Source organism: Macaca fascicularis, chromosome 7 (genome assembly GCF_037993035.2).
Source record: "Macaca fascicularis isolate 582-1 chromosome 7, T2T-MFA8v1.1".
NCBI lineage: Eukaryota > Metazoa > Chordata > Mammalia > Primates > Cercopithecidae > Macaca > Macaca fascicularis.
In genome coordinates this window covers 133,301,386-133,323,540 of record NC_088381.1, presented here as the reverse complement: position 1 = coordinate 133,323,540, position 22,155 = coordinate 133,301,386, and the positions used below count along the sequence as shown (strand labels likewise).

General features: G+C 38.3%; 1 protein-coding gene across 21 annotated transcripts in view; it reads right to left on the bottom strand.

The window, feature by feature from the left end:
• FUT8 (fucosyltransferase 8) overlaps nucleotides 1-22,155 on the bottom strand; it is a 342,625-nt gene that overhangs the window by 269,867 nt on the left and 50,603 nt on the right. For 15 of the 21 annotated variants that reach the window (XM_065548937.2, XM_073997544.1, XM_073997543.1 and 12 more), the window contains one exon: nucleotides 11,548-11,645. The exons of 4 other annotated variants lie outside the window; for them this stretch is intronic. The gene's annotated coding sequence lies outside the window, so the exon portion shown is untranslated. Of the gene's footprint in view, nucleotides 1-6,904; nucleotides 6,969-11,547; nucleotides 11,646-22,155 lie in introns of all 21 variants that reach the window. 2 more of the 21 variants (XM_065548940.2, XM_065548935.2) reach the window with 1 other exon arrangement.

The following is a 22,155-nucleotide window of genomic DNA, read 5'->3' as shown; positions in this document are numbered from 1 at the left end:
GTTGGTATTATAAAAAACTTGCAAACAAACAAGGGCAAGATTCTTGCCAAGAGAATTAATGTGCATATTGAGCACATTAAGCACTCTAAGAGCCAAGACAGCTTCCTGAAACGCATAAAGGAAAATGACTGGAAAAACAAAGAAGCCAAAGAGAAAGGTACCTGGGTTCAACTGAAGCACCAGCCTGCTCCATCCAGAGAAGCACACTTTGTGAGAACCAATGGGAAGGAGCCTAAGCTGCTGGAACCTATTCCCTATGAATTCACAGCATAATAGGTGTAAAAAAAAAATAAAAGACCTCTGGACTGGCTGGGCATAGTGGCTCACACCTGTAATCCCAGCACTTTGGGAAGCCGAGGTGGGCGAACATGAGGTCAGGAGTTCGAGACCAGCCTGGCCAACATAGTCAAACCCCATCTCTACTAAAAATACAAAAAATTAGCCAAGCATGGTGGTGGGCACCTATAATTCCAGCTACTCAAGAGGCTGAGGCAGGAGAATCGCTTCAACCCAGGAGGCGGAGGTTGCAATCAGCCAAGATCACACCACTGCACTCCAGACCAGGCGACAGTGCAAGACTCTGTCTCAAAAAAAAAAAAAAAAAAAAAAGAAATACAAAAAATTAGCCAGGCATAGTGGCGCACACCAGTAGTCCCAGCTACTTAGGAGGCTGAGGCAGGACAATCACTTGAAACCGGGAATCGGTGGTTGCAGTGAGCCAAGACAGTATCACAGCACTCCAGCCTGGGTGACAGAGTGAGACTCCGTCTCAAAAAAATAAAATGAAATAATAAAATAAAATAAGAATAAACCTCTGGACTGTTTTTAAAAACACCAAACTAGAATTCCCGTAGAATCCCAGCAAAATTATCCTTCGAAAGTGACAAAGAAATAAAGACTTTCTCAAATAAAAACTGGGAGAAATGAAATCCAATAAACATGACTTGCAAAAAATGTTAACAGAAGTTATTCACAAAGAAGGAAAATTATATAGATCAGAAATATGGATTACAAAAAGAAAGGAAGAGTGTAGAGAAAAAAATAAAGGTAAAATTAAATCTTTTGTTTTTCTGATCCTTAATTCATCTAACAGATAACAACTTGTTCAAAATAATCATAGCAACAATATATTTTGTGACCGTAAATTATAGAAAAGCGAAACAAATAAAAGTAACATTATAAGGAATGGGAAAAAGGAACTGACACTGTTACAAGGTATTTGCACTACCTATGAAGTGGTATAGTGTTATTTCAAAAGTGAACTTGGATTAGTTTAACTGTGCAATTATTGCAAACTCTGGGGCAACCACTCAAATAACTTCATTTTATTCTTTTTTTTTTTTTTGAGACAGATTTGGGTGCAGTAGTGTGATCTTGGCTCATTGCAACCTCCACCTCCTGGGTTCAAGCAATTCTCCTGCCTCAGCCTCCTGAGTAGCTGGGATTACAGGCGCCTGCCACCACACCTGGCTAATTTTTTTATTTTTAGTAGAGACAGGGTTTCACCATGTTGGCCAGGCTAGTCTCAAACTCCTGACCTCAGTGATCCACCCACCTTGGCCTCCCCAAAGTGCTGGGATTACAGGCATGAACCACCATGCCCAGCCTAAAAAATAATTTTAAATAAGTATAATATATATTTTAAAACAGGAGACAAAATGGAATTATATAAAATGGTCAATTACAATGAAGAAGGCAGAGACAAAGTGAAAGACAAAAAGAGAACAAGGACAATGAGTAGAAAACAGTTATAAATACAGTAGATATTAATCCAACTATATGAATAATTACTTTAAACATCTGTGTTCTAAATACACCAGTTAAGAGACACGTGCTGTCAAGAGTAAATCAAATGACAAGACCCTACTATATGATGTCTACAAAAATCCCACTCTAAATACAAAGATGAAAACAGATTAAAAGTAAAGGGATGCAGAAAGATAGGCTACACTAAACCTAATCAAAAGAAACCTGGAATGGCTATATAAATTTCAGAAAGAGCAAGCTTCAGGCCAAGAAAAATTATCAGTGATAGAGGTGCATTACATAACAACAGATGATCAATCTGTTATTATTCACCAAGAAGACATAATTATCTTTATATGTATGTAACTAACAACAGAGTGTCAAAATACATAAGGTATAATAAAAACTGATAGAACTACAAGGAGAAACACATGAATTCAATATTATAGTTGGAGCTTCAGCAACCCTCTATCAGTAATTGACAGAAGCAGAAAATCAGGAAGGTGTGGTAGAACTGAGGACACCATCAATCAACTGGATCTAACCAACATTTATAGAACACTTCATCCTGCAACAGCAGTATACACATTCTTCTCAAATCCACAGGAACATTTCACTAAGACAGACTGCAAAATATACCTTAACAAATTTTAAAGAATAGACACCATACAACTAGACACACCACAATGGAATTAAACTAGTTAAACAAAAACATAGCTGGAAAATTTTTAGAGATGTTTAAACAGCTCACTTACACCTAACTCATAGGTCAAAAAAAATAGTCTTGAGAAATTATAAAATATTTTAAACTAAGTGTACATGAAAATAAAACACCAAAATTTATGGCCGGGCACAGTGGCTCATGCATGTAATCCCAGCACTTTGGGAGGCTAAGACAGGAGGATCACTTGAGGCTAGGAGTTCCAGACCAGCCTAGGTAACATAATGAGACCCCATTTCACAAATAAGTAAATAAGTAAATAAATAAATACGGAATGCAGCAAAGCAGGATGAAGAGATTAATTTTTAGCATTGAATGTATATGTTAAAAAAGAAGAAAGGTAAAATTAATCATCTAAGCTTTTAATTTAGGAAACTAGAAAATGAACAAATTAAATCCAAAGGAAGCAGAAGAAAGTAAAAATCAGAGCAAAATGGAAAACAGGGAAACAAAGAAAATCAACAAGACTCGAAGCTGGTTCGATGCCCTTAAATTTGATAACTTAGGTGAAATGGACTAATCCCTTAAAAGACAGAATCTACCAAAATTCACACAAGAAGAAACAATCGGAATAAACCTAAATCAATTTATAAAAACTGAATAAATAATTAATAATCTTCCAAAACAGAAAGCAACACACTCAGATAATTCACTCACGAATTCTATCAACTATTTAAGGAACAAATGATACCAATATTCTACAATCTGTAGAAGCAGAGTGAGCACTTCCTAACTCATTCTCAGAGGCCAACATTACCCTGATAATAAGCCCAGGCAACAGCCTTACAAGAAAGGAAAATCACAGAACAGTATCTTTCATGAACACAGAGGCAAATGTTCTCAAAAATCTTAGCAAATCACATTATACACCACAACCAAGTAGAGTATATTCCAAGCATACAAGGTAGGTTCAACATCTAAAAATCAATTAATGTAATCCAGGAAACAGAAAAAAAATCTTACAATCAGATCATATCAATAGATGCACTAAAAGTATTTGATAAAATTCTACATCAATTAATAATCACATGTTCTCAGCAAACTAGAAATAGAGGAGGATTTCCTCCACTTGATAGATAAAATTTACAAAAAACTTACAGCAAACACCATACCCAATGGTGAGAAACCAGATGCTTTCTCCCTAGGATCAGGAACAAAGCAAGGACTTCCCTTCTTACCACTCCTATTCAACATCATATTGGGCATCTTAGTTAATGCAACGAGACAAGAAAAGGACATAAAAGGTACACAAATTGGGAAGGAAGAATAAAACTCTCTGTTTGCAGATGACATGATCATCTACGTTTAACAAAAAAAAAAAAAACCCAAAGTACTGACCAACAAACTCCTGGAAATAATAAGCAATTATTACAGATTGTAAGATAAAGTGGGGGGATATTTGGGAACTCTCTGTACTTTCTGTTCCATTTCTCTGTAAACCTAAAACTGCCCTAAGAAATAAAATCTATTTTTTAAAAACTCCAATTCATTATAGGTGCTTAAGAAAAAATGTGTTCAACATGGTTTTCCTCCTTTGTTTCCTTTTTTCCCCAACAGGGCTGCAGGGGTGGCTGGGGGAGCCATGGAGAATCTCTTTAATTTCTCAAGCATCTTTGAGTCCAACAAAACACAACATGAAAAGTGAAGACTACACATCATAAAAGTGAGTAATTCAAACACATCCATACCATCTTTTTCAATCTTTACCAACTCATAATTCTCTGAAACTAAAAAATATTTCTTGTAAGTTGGAGGAACATTATTTTCTTGGTAATATAAGTATACCAACTCCAAAGCCTAAAATGAGAAGGAAAAGCACAAGGAACAGAGTTTAATCCAAGCTTGGATGATCAGCCACCATGGCCCCAGGAATGAAGAAAAAAAGAAAATCTTCCCAAGAATCATCAAAATAGCCCACACCAAAAGGTCAAGTTACTCTTTCTGAGTAACTCCTTAACATTCTTTTCTTTAATGTTAAGAAAATATATTAGCCAGGCACGGTGGCTCCCAGCACTTTGGGAGACTGAGGTGGGGAAATTGCTTGAGCACAGGAGTTCAAGATCAGCCTGGGCAACATGGCAAAACTCCATCTCCACAAAAAATATAACAAATTAGCCAGGCATGGTGGTGTGTGCATGTGCACCTGCAATCACAGCAACTCAGGAGGCTGAGGTGGGAGAATCACCTGAGCCAAGGAGGTCAAGGCTGCAGTGAGCCATGACTGCGTCAATGTACGCCAACCTGGGCGATGGAGTGAGGCCCTGTCTCAAAAAAATAAATAAAGACAGAAAGATAAAAAATTCTCCTACTCTTTTAATTGACTAGAATATAAATGTAAATAGAAATATGATAGAGGTATATCTTTTTATTATTGTAATTATAGTGTCTATTTAATTTCTATATTCTGTCTATTTTAATACATTTTATTTCAGGTATTGCTGGAGTGTTACTGCTAATTCTATATTCTAATGTATCTTCTAAAATTAATTAAATACATTACCATTGTTACAAGATCTAGTGAGAGTCTCTGAATTGCCCAAATATCCACTATGAAAACATTCAGTACAATTTGTGTGTGATGGAAGGGCTACATACAGGAAGTGGTGAGAGAATCCCATCACCCCCTAGTATATGGTTTTGAATTTCTTCCATACGGAATGAATAAAAATCCCTCTTTTCTCCTACTTCAGTAACTTTTGTCCAGATCTAAAAATACTGGTTCAACCTGTACTTATACTTATCATCAATATCTAGTCATTGTTCATTTGTAACTTCAAAGAACAAGCACATACACGACCACAGGGGGTTTTGGTGGTACCAAAGAATTTTTTAGTGCCCACAATATCTCTATGAAGTAATTATTACATACTTTCAACATGATTCAAAGAAAGAATTCAAATACCATACTACAGTGACCTATTTAAAACATAAAGAAAACTCAATAGCATATGAATAACTTACACCTAGAATTCTAACACCATGCGCCACCTCACAGTACTATTACCATTCTCTAGTAAGAATTTTTCTAAAATCTCTCAACCACAAGAATGACACGAGAGACAAACGTGGGCAACGAAGGCAGGACCACATTCTCATATTCACTTCAGGAAAGGTTATTTCATTTTGTGAACTCAGCCTGAGGGTGCAGCATTTTTCTAACTTTAAGTGACCTGCAGAATGCTCCTCTTCCAAATACACTATTCAAGTTGGAAACCAAAATGGTAAGTCAGAGAGATCAGGGCAAACAGCATGTTTACCTAATATCTTCATGAATTAGCTTCACCCAAATAAACAAAACAAATTAATTTATGCATGCTACATTCACAAGTTAGAGTCTATCTGATTAGTACTTAACGCATTTTCTATTCCCTTTTTATTTTGTGACTCCAGCAAGACTAATATTAATATGGTATATAGCAGGCACTCAACAATTATAAAACTTTAGAATCTGAGAACTAGATATGTCTTAAAGATCATTTGGTTTACTCTTCTTCTCTTCCTCAGGCCTCAAATTTTATCTATGAGGAAACTGAAACGAACCCAGTAGTCTCACAGACAGTTCTTTTGGCAGAAAAAGTATCAAAGAACTGAAACCAAATCACCTCACCAGATGCCAGACCCCTCATTCACCAATATTGCTTCCTTGCCCCTCCCAAGTTCCTGTTTTCTTACACATTGTTATATTTCTTCCCTGCTATATAAACCTTGGTTTTAGTCAGTCAGGGAGATGAAATTGAGACTGAGCTCCCATCTTCTCAGCTGCTGCACCTGATTAAAGCCTTCTTCCTTGGCAATACTCGTTGTCTCAGTGATTGGCTTTCTATGCAGCAAGCAGCAGGACCTAGACTGAACTCCTGGTGTATCAGTAACAACCTAATAGCTGAAGAAGACAGTAACTTTCTTAAGCTAGTTAATAACAGAGCAGAACTAAGGTAAGGATGCAGAACTAAGGTAAGGATGCAGAGCAGAACTAAGGTAAGGACGTCCAAACTGATTTTCTTTCTACTATACCATGCGGTTGTCAAGAACTCTGAAGAACCTAAGATTTTACCCTACATGCAAGCTAACATCAGTCTTCCATAGTTTCATGGACACTGAGAGCAAACACCATGTACCTACATACAGTTTGGACACTGAAGACTGAAACTACATGTCCCCCATACTGAGTTGAATAAGTGTCCTCCCAAAATTTTTAACTGCTGGAAATAGGGTCTTTGCAGATATAATCAAGTTGGTATAATGTCATTTTGGATTAGGATGGACCCTAATACATGACTGGAATTCTTATAAGAAGGAAATTTGAACACAAACACCCACAGAGGGAAGATGTCATGTGAATACTGAGGTAGATATTGGAGTTATGCTACCACAAGTCAAGAAACACTAAGGATTTCTGGCATCCACCATAACCTAAAAGAAGAAGAAAAGGATTCTTACCTAGAGCCTTCAGAGAGAGTGTGGCCCTGCCAAAACCTTGATTTCAGACTGCTAACCTCCAAAACTGTGAAAGAATAAATTTCTGTTATATTAAGCCACCCAGTTTACGGTGCTTTGTTATAGCAGCCCTAGAAAACTAATACACTCACACACACAACTTTCTAGGTACATTAACATGACTTTACCAGTCCACTGTCTTAATTAGCATAACTGCTATTCTAGGAGACTCTTGCAGAAATATAATGTGATTGTTCACTACAGACCTTCTGGAAAGACCCATCAACTCTCCGGCAGTTTTCAAAATCTTTATCTTACTGTTTCAACCAAACCTAAACTGTTTTATCATGACACCTACCCAATCCTAATCAAGCCTCATCACCACCACTGAAAGATCCAACTTAAACCGAACTTCAAATTCTCAAATTTTGACCTAAGACACTACCAAAGATCTTTTAAGGTGGTGTTCTCCCTTACCACAATAAGCAATAAACTCAGCTTTGTTTTATCAATAGGTTGTGTTAGTGATATCTCATAAACTAGCATCAGATAATCCTGGCAGAAGTTATAACACTCCTAGGTCAGAAACAAAGAACAGTTTACTACTCACAACAACAACATAGACAGAGTACCATATTTTGTACTGGTTCCTCAAGCTCTAATTCCTAAAGGCCAATGAAAGGAAAACCAAGTGCACATACTGTGGGTTGCACTGCAGGACAAGAAAACCTAAGCTTACGAAACTCCAATCTTTAAAAGGAGCTACAAGCAAAAATGCCCAACCTTTTCCCAGAGAGATTATCTTAATTATCCCGGACAGCAAAGAAATGTGCCATCTGTCCTAATGGAAGCACTATTTCTATCTTCCTAGGCTGTTTGCTAAATAGATTTCTTTGAAAAAGATAGCTCCCAACAAAAGCTATCATTACTGTGCTCAGCAAATGTGCAGAAACAGAAGAGACCCATAAGATTGAAGAGAAATGTCTCTCAATACCTATTTCCTTTGTCCTAAAAGACTAAAAAGATTCTTAGAGAATCAAGATGAAATTGGTACAATACAATGAGAAGATGTTTCCAAAGAAAATATATAGAGCAAAAAGGTACACTTTCTTCTCTCAAAAATCTGTATAAACTAAAACAACTTCAGCAGAGTCACAATCTTATAACAAGCCTATATATCAAATATCAAAAGTAAATACTTAGATATTTGGATCCTATTTTCATTTTAAAATGTTCCATTTCTAGAAAAGTCGCTCAAACAAGTTATTTTTATTTTATTATTTTTTAGCTTTAAAATAAAATGCTATTTTTTTAAATTATTTTTTGGCTGTTTCTCACAGTGAATCAAGTTTTATCACTAATTTCCAATGCCCGGCAGTGTTCATGAAATAAAAGAGACTAGTAGTTTTAAACTTCACCAATAATACCTGACTTTAATGTGGACCTTAACGCCTTTTTTTAAAATAAGAAAATAAAGACCCAGAGAGGTAAGATAGTAAGCTTTTACTCATACAGCTATCTGGAGACATTGCAGTGTAGCGTTCATTTTACTCATCATTCTGTCTCTCTCTCTTTATCCTGGGATCACTGCTTAACCTAATGGATGGGATAAAGTTAAATTACTCAATTTAATATTCTTTACAAAAACTCAGTTTTTGTTTATTTCTTTTGCAGTTAATTTTAAGTTAAATGGGCTACTATTTAAACAGTGCAAGATAGGATCTCAATTTTCAAATATTAAAAAAATATGCTTATATTGAATATATAGCTAGAAAAATCTAAACTTTATTTTTTAACAACCTCAAAATATTTTATGTGAATTAAAGCATATTAAATTTAAATATCGCTTTTATTTTCATAAATACTTTACATAAATATTGACCTTAGAATTGTGGTTTAAAATCTAAATACCCTAAAATCCTGAAGAAATCATGACTTCTGAGCACAGCATTATCTTTGACTCTGTGTTGCATTTGCCCACTGAATAGATAACTATTCTCTTTCAGAAGTATCTCTAAAATGCTCTGACTCTGCCTAAAATGTTTTTTCTATTTAAGAAATGCTCTCTGACCACGGCGCCTCACATCTATAATCCTAGCACTTCAGGAGGCTGAGGCGGGCAGACTGCTTGAGCCAAGAAGTTCAAGACCAGCCTAGCCAACATAGCAAAACCCCATCTCTTCTAAAAATACAAAACTTAGCTGGACATGGTGGCACACATTTGTAATCCCAGCTACTCGGGAGGCTGAGGCAGGAGAATGGTGTGAACCCGGGAGGCGGAGCTTGCAGTGAGCTGAGATCCGGCCACTGCACTCCAGCCTGGGCGACAGAGCGAGACTCCGTCTCAAAAAAAAAAAAAAAAAAAAAAAAAAAGAAATGAAAGGAAAAAAAGTTTTAAAAAAATGTTTTCGGAGAACACAATACGGCAGGCCACTTATCTATAGAGATACTATGAAAGTTACATAATTCATCTAAACATGTTCAGAAACAAGAAAACAGTTTAAAGTTGCAGTAAGTCTTTTAGTGTCCAGGCTTAGAAGCTAGAGTCTAAACCATCCAACATTTTCTCAGTCAGAGCATAATACTTTCTCAAGACCTTTTTATTTCTATAACAAATAATGAACTACAGTTTCCTTATAAATATTCAAATAGGGTTTCAAGCTACTTTTTGAGGTCATTAATTTCCCCAAGGCAGAAAGACAGTTTCTATCACTTTCATCCTACATATTCATTCAAGAAAGTTTAAATTGACTTTTGCATGCCCAACCTTTACCCTGTTTAAGTATGTTTTTAATATAGGAGAATTCTAATGTACTTGACTTTTATAGATGACTTTTGAAGCTACCTATATGAGGTTTAACGATATTAATCTATCTGTATATTTCTGATCTACCATATATTCAAGAAGGCTACCTATTATCTCCAAAATCAGGAAACACCACAAGTTCCAATAGATCCCCTTTCTAATAATTTTACATCATTTCTCTTTCTGTACTCAAAATGACCATAAATTGCAAGTTTCTTCCCATAGCCACGATGTCCGTTGTGTTCTCCTTACGTTTTAATAACATTTTTAAAAAGAAATGCAACCACAGCCTAAAAGGCAATAGTTAAATCATTACCGCTCTTTAACATTAGCAACAACAAAAAGTAACTTCTATTAGTAAAAAGTATATGGGGTCGGGGGATGAAGAAAGGTTGATTAATGGGTACAAACATACACCATACACTTAGAAGAAATAAGACCCGGTGCTCAATAGATCAATAGGGTGATTATAGTTAACCTTTGTTGACTGTACCTTTCAAAATAGCTAGGAAAGAGAATAATTAAAATGTTCTTAATATAAAGAAAAAATGAATATTTAAGTTAATGGATATTCCAATTACTCTGATTTGATTCCATAAAGGTATTAAATTATCACATGTACCCTGAAAATAAATACATACATCTAATATATATCAATGCAAAAAAAAAAAATTTTTTTTTTAAGACAGAGTCTCACTCTGTCACCAGGCTGGAGTGCAATGGCGCAATCTCACCTCACCACAACCTCTGCCTCTTGAGTTCAAGCGATTCTCCTGCCTCAGCCTACCAAGTAGCTGGGACTACAGGCATGCAACACCATACCCAACTAATTTTTGTATTTTTAGTAGAGACAAGGTTTCACCATGTCGGCCAGGATGGTCTCGATCTCTTGACCTCATGATCTGCCCACCTCAGCCTCCCAAAGTGCTGGGATTACAGGTTTGAGCCACTACGCCCGGCCAAATTTTTTAAAGAACATAGAATCACATTTTTATTTTTTTAATGTATGACTGCAGCAGTTTTATGATCATCAAAAACTACAAACAGCCTAAATATCCATAAACAGGTAAATGAATAAACTAATTATGGTATCTATAAAGTGGAACACTACTCGGCAATAAAAAAAAAAAAAAAAACTACTGATACACAACTACTGATGCACACAGCAACATGAATAAATCTCAAATATATTATTCTAAGTGAAAGAAGCCAGGATTTAAAAACTACATATTAGATGATTCCAATTAAATGACATATTGGAAAAGGCAAACTATAGGGATAGAAAGCGATCAGCGATTGCTAGGGATTGAGGTATAAGGAGAGGTTAACTACAAATGAGCAACATGAGCAAATTTGGAAGGTTTGGAAAATGCTTTAATTGTGGTGACATATTTGTCAAAATTAATAGAATGAACGCTAAAAATAAATAAAAATGTTAATGTAGGACTGAAATCTGGACAAGAATACCTTTAAAAGTCAGCTACTAAAAATGTCAGAAATGTTTAAGATGAGTTGCTTATTTTTAGCACCAAAAAATGCCACACAACGATGCCAAAAGTTAATGTATCGCGTTCAACCACAACTTTTTATCCAGCCCCATAATTTAAACTACAAAACTATTTAAAAGGAAGTAAAATATTTTTCAATGTATGCAGTGAATATTGTACACAGTAGGCAGTAAGAAAATGTTTCTTACTCACAATTTAACAGAGTTTAGACTGACTTGGCCTTTCTACTTTACTGGTACGTAACATGTAGCTTTAACCACAAAATTATCTATTTCTCAAAAATATTAACATATAATTAGAAAAAGGAAGTGCTGTCCACAAAATACACTAACCTGAACTTGTCCAGTTAATCAACAAAGGCAATAAGTCACTTTATCTTGAACAAAAAGACCATTAGGGTCATTGATATCCTCTGAGCAAAAGCAGCAACCTGGAACAAAATAAAAATATATGAAATTCAGCCCTTGACTCAAGCCTCAGTTAGCATTATATATATATATATATATATATATATTTTTTTTTTTTTTTTTTTTTTTTTTTTTTGAGACGGAGTCTCGGTCTGTTGCCCAGGCTGGAGCGCAGTGGCCCGATCTCAGCTCACTGCAAGCTTCGCCTCCCGGGTTTACGCCATTCTCCTGCCTCAGCCTCCCGAGTAGCTGGGACTACAGGCGCCCGCCACCTCGCCTGGTTAGTTTTTTTTGTATTTTTTTTTTTTAGTAGAGACGGGGTTTCACCATGTTAGCCAGGATGGTCTCGATCTCCTGACCTCGTGATCCGCCTGTCTCGGCCTCCCAAAGTGCTGGGATTACAGGCTTGAGCCACCGCAGGCGGCCTATTATATATATTTTTAAATCCCTTTAACTTTTCCTTACATAGCCAATCACAATGAGAGGTGACAATGTGCTAGCGGCCCTCATTCTCAGAGCCTCCTCAGCCTTGGTGTCCACTCTGGCGGCACTTGAGGAACCCTTCAGCCCGCCACCGCACAGTGGGAGCCCCTCTCTGGGCTGGCTGAGGCCAGAGCCTCCTCCCTCTGCTTGCGGGGAGGTGTGGAGGGAGAGGCGCGGGAGGGAACCGGGGTTGTGTGTGGCCCTCGCGGGCCAGTGCAAGTTACAGCCGGCACCAGCAGGGGTATGGGTTCAGCTGGCCGGCACATGGAGCGGCCAGCTGGCGGCGCCAGCCCAGGGCAGTGGGGGGCTTAGCACCTGGGCCACCAGCTGTGGAGGTTGCGCCAGGTCCCCCAGCAATGCCGGCCCGCCGGTGCTGCACTCAAATTCTCCCCTGGCCCTAGTTGCCTCCCCATGGGGCAGGGCTTGGGACCTGCAGCCTACCATGTCTAAGCTCCCCATCTGTGGCCAGAGCCTCCCCGACAGGCACTGTCCCCTGCTCCATGGTGCTCGGTCCCATGGACAGCCCAAGGACTGAGGAATGCAGGCACCGCTCAGGACTGGCGGGCAACTCCGCCTGCAGCCCCGCTGCAGGATCCACTAGGTGAAGCCAGCTGGGCTCCTGAGCCAGATGGGGACTTGGAGAACTTTTATATCTAGCTGGAGGATTGTATGTGCACCCATCAGCACTCTGTATCTAGCTAATCTGGTGGGGACTTGGAGAACTTTTATGTCTAGCTAAGGGATCATAAACACACCACACACCAACCAGCACTCTGTGTCTAGCTCAGGGTTTGTAAATACACCAATCAGTACTCTGTGTCTAGCTCAAGGTTTGTAAACACACCAATTGGTACCCTGTAACTAGCTAACTCTGTATCTAGCTAACCTAGTGGGGACTTGGAGAACTTTTCCCTCTAGTACTCTGTGTCTAGCTCAAGGATTGTAAACACACCAATCAGCACTCTGTCAAAACGGACCAATCAGCTCTCTGTAAAATAGACCAATCAGCAGGATGTGGATGGGGTCAGATAAGGGAATAAAAGCAGGATGCCCCAGTCAGCCAGTGGCAACCCGCTGAGGTCCCCTTCTGCACTGTAGAAGCTTTGTTCTTTCTCTCTTTGCAATAAATCTTGCTGCTGCTCACTCTTTGGGTCTACGCTGCCTTTACAAGCTGTAACACTCTCCACGAAGGTCTGCAGCTTCACTCCTGAAGCCAACGAAACCACAAACCCACTGGGAAGAATGAACAACTCCAGATGCGCTGCCTTTAAGAGCTGTAACACTCACCACGAAGGTCTGCAGCTTCACTCCTGACAGTGAAACCACGAACCCACCACAAGAAGGTCCAGACACATCTGAACGTCTGGAGGAACAAACTCCGGACACACCATCTTCAAGAACTGTAACACCGCGAGGATCCGCGGCTTCATTCTTGAAGTCAGTGAGACCAAGAACCCACCAATTCCGGAAACAATAACATGCAAATTCACTTATTTTGTACATTGACTTATTCCGTAAGTAGCCCTTTCCAAATGTCAACAAAAAATGGGTTTTCATTTTGCAAATTATACCCAAACTCAGTAACACTCAGTGGCTTAATTTGCTCCATAGTTCAACTTAAAATAAGTTTGCACTCATATAACTTGCTTTGTGAATATAAAATTATTTAACTTTGTCTATCTTTTAACATAAAAGGCATTCAGAAGTATACCTCTTTTCAGACCAAAGCTCAAAATCTTTTGTATTTCTCCTCGATTTTGTATGACACCTCGATTAGCTCTGTAACCTAGTTTCTTACTATCTTCTACACAAACTTCCACTAAAGCCAATTTAATTTTCTTTCTTTCCATAGAACAATCTGTTTATTCTCAGCTGTCGCCCCACAATACACCATTCCTTTTTTTAAAAAACAGGGATTTTTTTCTCCTTTATCAATCAATGCATATCCATCAGCTTTCTCAAAATCCATCCCCTCTATATCTCCCTGCCTAACAGCTGACATAATCATTCTATACTCCATTAATCTTCGCTAGAATATTTTGCTACCTTATACATGCACCATCTCATGCAGTCTTTTGATCAGGGACCCTTCTCCTACTTCATTTGTTGCTGCCTCTCCCTCATCCAGTATCATGTTTGGCACACAGTAATCAATATGATTAACTGAAAAGTGAAATGGCCTTAATAAAGATTCACACATCAAATGTTCACTGAGTGTGTAGTATGTGCAGGTCACCAAATACAAAAACCCAAGAACAGTACAAAGACACAATACATTCTATAGAAATGTGTCTTTCTGCCAGTCGCTTTACTCTTACGTCAACAACATGAGATTTTTCTCTGATTGACATTATTAATTGTGAGAAGTAGTTTTTCTCCAATGACATCAAAGTCTACTGAAAACAATTTTAGGCAATTACAACTAATATAAAAGCAATATCACCAACTTAAACTCCTCCCACCACGAAGGTAATACAACTATTTTCTTTTTTTAAAGATTTTAAAATTTATTTTGTTTTACTTTATTGTAGAGACTGGGTCTTTCTATGTTGCCCAGGCTGGTATCAAACTCCTGGGCTCAAGTAATCCTCCTGCCTCAGCCTCCCAAAATGCTGGAATTGCAAACATGAGCCACCTTGGAGTGCAAAAAAACAAGAATAATAATGCTTTATTATTTACATTACCTCATAGATCTATTTGAAGAAAACATAGTCAACTACTCCCAAAGCCCATAAACATACAATTACCAAATAGTCATTAAGTCTAAAATCAGCAAAGGTTTATTGTAATTCTTTCCTGTAACTTCACCCAAAAGTCTTTGCCAAACTCCACAATAATCCAATAGTATGAAATGTATGCCTCCAGCCATTATGGAATAACTGGTAACAGATTTACCCTCAGATGGTAAGCAACTGCAAAACCACACAAAAATACATGACCGTTTCCAGACAGTGAACAACAATTAGTATAGATCTGTGTTCCCTGAAACAAGAAAACAAACTACATAAGGCCTATGACCACACTGGCTTTCTGCCTAGAGACATGTTCTAGATACCCTTGCCAACAGGGAAATTCAAAGCAGAATACAGCAGTTCTGCTAACTTGAAAAGAACGGAGTTTGGAACAGTGGAGGTGGCAAGAATTACTAGAATAATATACCAGAAAGGAGAAACTTAAGCAGAAAAAAGCTACAGATACGTACATTGGGGTCTACTTGAGTCGTCAACTAAATACTAATCTACACATGCTTAGGGTGAAATTCCATAAAGTCAGACAAAAACATCTGCCAGGAGGTAAAATATGAACAACTCCGGGGTTGACACTGAGCTCGGAGACATCTGAGTTCCATCCAGCCACAGTAGAGACATCTCTTTACACTCTAGGCAATAGGTACAGACCTCAGGAGGGCTAAATTTGTCCTAGAATAAAGATTACTCTGTAATGATCCCAACAGAGCTTAAAAACAAGTCTTGAATGGACAATATGATCCTCAGTTTAACATCTGTAACCAACAGCCAGAATGGAAAAGTCTCATAATTCATGAAGCATAAACTATTCAGAAGGGTTTTGCCTAGTAGTCAGGAAAATTAAGTGGTTACACTTAACAAAGATTAAAAGCAATACCTAAAAGTTAAAAAACACTTTCAAAGAACTTCAATACAGACCAGGAAAAAGTTCAAAAAATATCTACAGGCACCGGGGCTGGTGGTACGCACCTGCAGTCCCAGCTACTCTGGAGGCTGCAATAGGAGGATCACTTGAGCCCAAGAGTTGAATACTGCCATGGGCTATGATCATGCTACTGCACTACACTATTGCCCAGGCAACAGAGCAAGACCCCATCTCTTAATAAAAAAATAAAAATAAAAATAAAGAATATAGGAATATAAAAATGTCCAGCACCCAACAAGGTACAACTTACAATGTTTTATTTTACATGCCTGATACGCATCAATTAATTAACAAGCAGGTTAAAAAAATTAAGGCAAGAAAATATAGCCAGAAGGAGAGCTATCAATCAATCAATCAAAACCAACCCAGAAATGACAGGGTTGGTAGAATTAGGAGACTAGGACATTAAAAGTTATTATATATCTGTTCCATGTGTACTAAAAGCCAGAAGAAAGGTTAAGTATATTAAGTAAAGACACAGAACAAAAAAGACCCAAGTTGAACATCTAGAAATAAAAAGTAGAAGGTTGGAGGTCCTCTACCTGACACACCTGTTGAATTATGAAGTTTTTTTTGTCTGATGGATTCAGGCCCTATTCCTAGCCACGTGTGAGCTGAGTATTGTATTATTCCCTTCAATTCATTTTCGGTGGTTCTTCCGCAGCTTCCTGTAGTTTCCTTACAGGCATATATTGATCACTAGTCAACTGAATTCTTGAAAGGAATTTCTACAGATCTGTGAAGTTCTGTCTCTTGCAGCTTTCTCCTCTCTCGTACTCTACCTTGTGACTCTAGCTGCCTTGGCCCCCCAATCTCCCAGCTAGCTCCACCTCTTCAATACAGAGAAATCTCTAGGCTCCTTCTGGGTTCCACTGCTTTGTTCCACCCCTACAAACACTCTCTAGGTGGGAGCCAGAGCAACTGCATGATCTCGCCTAATTTGTTTCCCATCCCTTGGGGATAATGTCTTTTGCTGCTTGATGGCAAATGTCTTGAGAACTGTTGTTTCATTATTTTGTACCATTCTTTAGTTGTCTTAGGTGCAAAGACCATCCCTGTTAGTCCATCTTATCTGGAAACACTGTATTTTTAAAGGGGGACTATGAACTAAATTAACTTTGTGACAGCACTAAATGCTGAAATTTCCTAAATATTAGATGTATTCAATAAATACCACTTATATGTCAATATGTTATCCTAAAGCGAAGAAGCATAAATAGGATCTAAGAATCAGAAGGAACTCATATGAAAACAAAGTATTACCACAGGAGAAACGAAGTATTTAAGAAATGCGTATTATTGACAGGAACGGGGGACAGAGAAATTCTAGGTAGAAAATGGCAGGTCCCCAGTAAAACCTCACCCTCAAGCCAAAAAGTCTAAAACCGTGGCCTAAAGTGAGAATTTATATCCCTGTTTTCCGGCTCAAATGTTGCCTTTTCCTAAATCACCCACAGCCCTGCCCCATCCCATCCTGTGCCTATGAAAGCTCCAGACTCAGCTGGTAGACAAGACCACAGCTGGACATCAGAGAGAGGCGGCTTGACTTCAGAAGGACAGCTTGATGGCATTACTACACAGAAGAATCTGGCCGGAGGTGGTTGAACTTCCCAGGGGAAGATCACCTACCCACCCTGTCCCCTTTCTTCCATTTCCGCTGAGAGCCACTTTCATTTGCAATAAAATCCCCTGCATTTACCATCTTTCAATTCATTCATGCAACCCCATTTTTCCTGGGCACCAGACAAGAGCTCAGGAGCCACAAAAGTGTGGATACAAAAGGCTTTCACACTGGCCCTTTGCCCTCACTGGCAAAGGGCAGCCACCTCACACAAAAAGGCAAAGGGTCCACTAAGCTGTTAACACTTAAGCTGTCCACAGACAGCAGAGCTAAAAGAGCACTGTAACACACCCTCTGGGGCTTCAATAGTCACAGTTACCCACTTCTGGACACTGCTGTGGGGCCTGCACAGAGTTCACTCCTGCTGTGGCTAAAGCATCTGGCCGGTTCTGGCACCCACTGATATGCACACTCCCTCCTGCAAGGGGTAGAATGCAGTGGGTTCGAGTGAGTGGAGGTTGAGCCCTCTGACGCCAAAGTGGCCAGCTGGTTCCAGCACTCATTCACCCCAATTCCCACACCCGTTCACTTGCACGCTCCCTTCCACAAAGAGTTAAGAGTGGTGGGCTGGGGCCCGGCACGGTGGCTCACGCCTGTAATCCCAGCACTTCGGGAGGCCGAGGTGGGTGGATCACGAAGTCAGGTCATCAAGACCATTCTGACTAACATGGTGAAATCCCGTCTCTACTAAAAATACAAAATATTAGCTGGGCGTGGTGGCAGGCCCCTGTAGTCCCAGCTACTCGGGAGGCTGAGGCAAGAGAATGGCGTGAACCCAGGAGGCGGAGCTTGCAGTGAGCGCCACTGCACTCCAGTCTGGGCAACAGAGTGAGACTTTGTCTCAAAAAAAAACAAAAACAAAACAAAACAAAAACTGGTGGGCTGGGTAAACGAGGCACCCCTGTTGCGAGTCCCACAAAGGAGTCAGGGAAATATCCTGCTTCATTATGTAATAGAAAAAAATGATCAACCAAGAAAGTTTACTTTCATGATAGCTGAATATCAACAGCATCCAAAGAATAAACAATATCCAGTAATCAGCAATAAAAACCCAATGTAAGAAAAATCCCATTTTAGAAAAGATACAAACTGAAAGATTTCTCTGAGAAAAAATAAATATACCCGAAAAGATACAACCAAGAGTGCAGCACATAATAACATATCCATGTCAAATATATGGAAGAAATTATTCACTTAAGAAGAAATGCTATACTTGCTTATCATTAGTGGCACTAGAATTCATTCGAACATTACAAGATTTGCTGTAGATTGTACATGAACATAATAAAGGAAGAGAAGCAAAACAGTAAGTAGAAGTCTTCAGGAGAAATAGAATACCTATAGAACTAAATAAACATGTTATCTCCATGATGGAAAAAAGAAAGTATAGAGAAGGAAAGATCTGTTAGATTTTAAAATAAAGAAGTACAAAAAAAGAGGCTAGGAATCACAGATTTTATTTTCAATCTGTAATGTTGAACAGAGTCAGTCATTTTTACCCACACTGTTAGGAAGAAAGAAGACTGTGAGCTAAACTGAACATACCCTAGGTGAAGAAAAACAGTAAATGGCCCATTGAGTCTCATCTTTAAAGAAATACATCTTGTTCTAAAAAAGGAAACCACACACACATGCATACAAATACACATAAAATCACATATGAAATGAAGAAGAAAACCAAAGTCATGGGAAAACATTTTTAACAGATGACAAAAGCAAATTTTCATCAGTGGTGAAACTGGTCACTTTTAAGAAAAAGAGGAAAGTACTGTGTTGATAATAAAAGGGCTATTTACCCATAAAAAGTGAAAGCTATAAACATGTTTAAAAAGCTAAGTATGACTCAGGCACTACTGAGTCTCGTAACACTGATTGTCCTAAGGTCATTCTAGGTTTCCCCAAAGCTGGACTTCAAACAGGGAGATGCTTCAACCAAGAAAGTGAGCTTTCCACAGTGAAATAGGGTAAGGTAGGGGTGGGGACAGCCTGGAAGAGGCTGCTCACCATAGTATGGGGTATGCTGCTCACGGCTAAGGTAAAAAAGCAGTAAGGCAGGACCTCAATGTCTTCTAGCTATGGGCCAATGTTAAGAGAGAAAACACAAGAAGGATGAAAGCCTCAGAGGAGAAAAGCACACTGACAATGGTATATTGCTTCCTTTCCTTCTTTCTCTGTAGTGTTGATATTCTAAGTGACTCCAGTATATCAACAGAAGCTGCATTCTTTCTATTTTGGCAAAAAGAAAAATAGTTAAGGTAGGTGATAAATACTAACAAAAACTAGAGACTAAAATGGATTCTAGGAATAAGTGAAAAAAAAAAAAAAGTCTGTTTTGTCCACTATTTCAACAAAAATGAATTCATCATTGTAAGACTGTCAAACTCATATTTATTGGTAAGCAAATATTTCCTATAATTATTCTGACAATTAACATTACTTTACAGTAAAATAAGTTATAACTAATTTATTCACTACTCCCCCTCCTTTGGTGAAGTTGTCCACATCATCAACATAAACTAGTACGAAATCAACTATGTTAAATTTTGTCTAGTTTCTTTTTTTTTTTTTTTTTTTTTTTGAGACGGAGTCTTGCTCTGTCGCCCAGGCTGGGGTGCAGTGGCCGGATCTCAGCTCACTGCAAGCTCCGCCTCCCAGGTTTACGCCATTCTCCTACCTCAGCCTCCCGAGTAGCTGGGACTACAGGCGCCCGCCAACCCGCCCGGCTAGTTTTTTTGCATTTTTTAGTAGAGACGGGGTTTCACCGTGTTAGTGAGGATGGTCTCGATCTCCTGACCTTGTGATCCGCCCGTCTCGGCCTCCCAAAGTGCTGGGATTACAGGCTTGAGCCGCCGCGCCCGGCCAAATTTTGTCTAGTTTCTTACCAATTAAAAGGGTCTATTTATTTATTCATAATGGGCTAGGTAAATCTGTCCTAAATTTGTAAGTTCTATTTGACATTACAAAATCAATTACCTTGTTTTCTTCCTCCTTCTCAAACCAGGCTTATATGCCAAAAATCACTAAAACAATTTAAGTGATTTCTGTCATCCTTAATTCATAAATTTATTCATATAAATAGCTGTGTAAAATCACCTAAAATAAAAAATAATCTGAAAATTATAAAGGAAAATTGTATCAGTATATATTACAATCAAGATGCTTTTATAGTCATTATCCTTTCAGTTAGTCTGAATTAAGAAGGTAAAATACCAAAATTTCTGTTACAATATCATCACTCTTTCTAAATTCCCATGGGACACAGTTTGAATTTATAAATCCTTTTCAACTTCCTATACATTGTAACTGGTTGTTTTTCCCACCCCATCCCCAAAAGATTGGGCACACCATGAGAACAGAGCCTATATCTATTCACCCTTATATCCCTTAGTGGTTTCTAGCACACTACATTAACACATATTATATTTAGTATTTTCTACTCACCAATATCCCTTCTACCTATCTCACAAGGATATTGCAAGGATCAAATAGTACAATATTTATGAGAGTATTGTGCTTGAAATATTGTGCGGATATCAGATGTATTTTATTTCATTATTGTCTATGATTATTCTAAATCTTAGCTGGCAAGTAGTGATATGCTATAGGGAATGAGAACAGAACAAATGATCCTTCTGATAAGCATGAGTTTGATGGTTGCTCCATTGCCTCCTTTATTCCGCCCCCCATTCTATAGGTTCTAGACCCACTTAACTCATGACCAAAGCTTTCATCACCCTCTACCCACATCATCCCAGCACTCTTCACCACACCACAAACATCATCTGGTGTTTTTATGGTTTCTAGTACCAGCTGCACTTCCAGCTCCCAATCTATAGTTCATAACCGTTGGATTTTTTTAGCTACTATCTCTAAGCTATTTCTTAGTGGGTAAGATAAAGAGGTAGAATCAACAGGTCAGGGGTCTTATGACCTAACACTATCCCTGTGATGCTGAATAAATCATATCTGTTTCTGTGCCTTTATAAAAACACCAATATAAATATGTCACACTGCCTTAGTTGCACTAATTTAGGTAGGATATGAGGAGCCCAGGATCTGGTTATCGTGCCTTTCAAGAACACATTCTGGCATTGAGAAACTAATCCTGAAACAGAAATGGAAGAGGCTTAGTACTAGTCCCAGCTCTAAACAGTAATTTACTATGTGATCTCGGAAATAAGACATCATGTCCCTAGACTTCTAGATATTCTCCTATAATGAAGGAACTGGAATAAATTTTAAAGGTCTCCTCCAGATCTAAAATTCTGAGATGAGAAGCCTACACTGCCACCTTCCAGGGGCCATTAGAATTTTTCAGCTTGTATTTCAATCGACCTTTACCACTTGCTACTAAACATGCCAAAAACATTCTAATAATTCAATCAGACAAGATACCATTTGAAAAAGTGGTATCTTACCTAGCATTGAAAAAATGGTATCTTGTCTGGTTGAAGAAAAATAATTTTTAGAAGAAAATATTTTATATAATCTTTGTCAAAACATTCCTTTCCAATCCAAAAGTCCTTTTCCTTCATTATTATAAAATAAAGGTATTTTCCTATAACGCTTCAACATAAAATGTACAACGATTACACTGCACCTTGATTTACTGGAAACTAAAAAATACAGCTTATATTCACCAACCAACTCAAACAAAATTTACTTTCTTTTGGTGTTTGTTTTTTTTTTTTTTTTGAGACAGAGTCTCCTTCACTGTCACCCAGGCTGTAGTGCAGTGTGGGACATCAGCTCTCTGC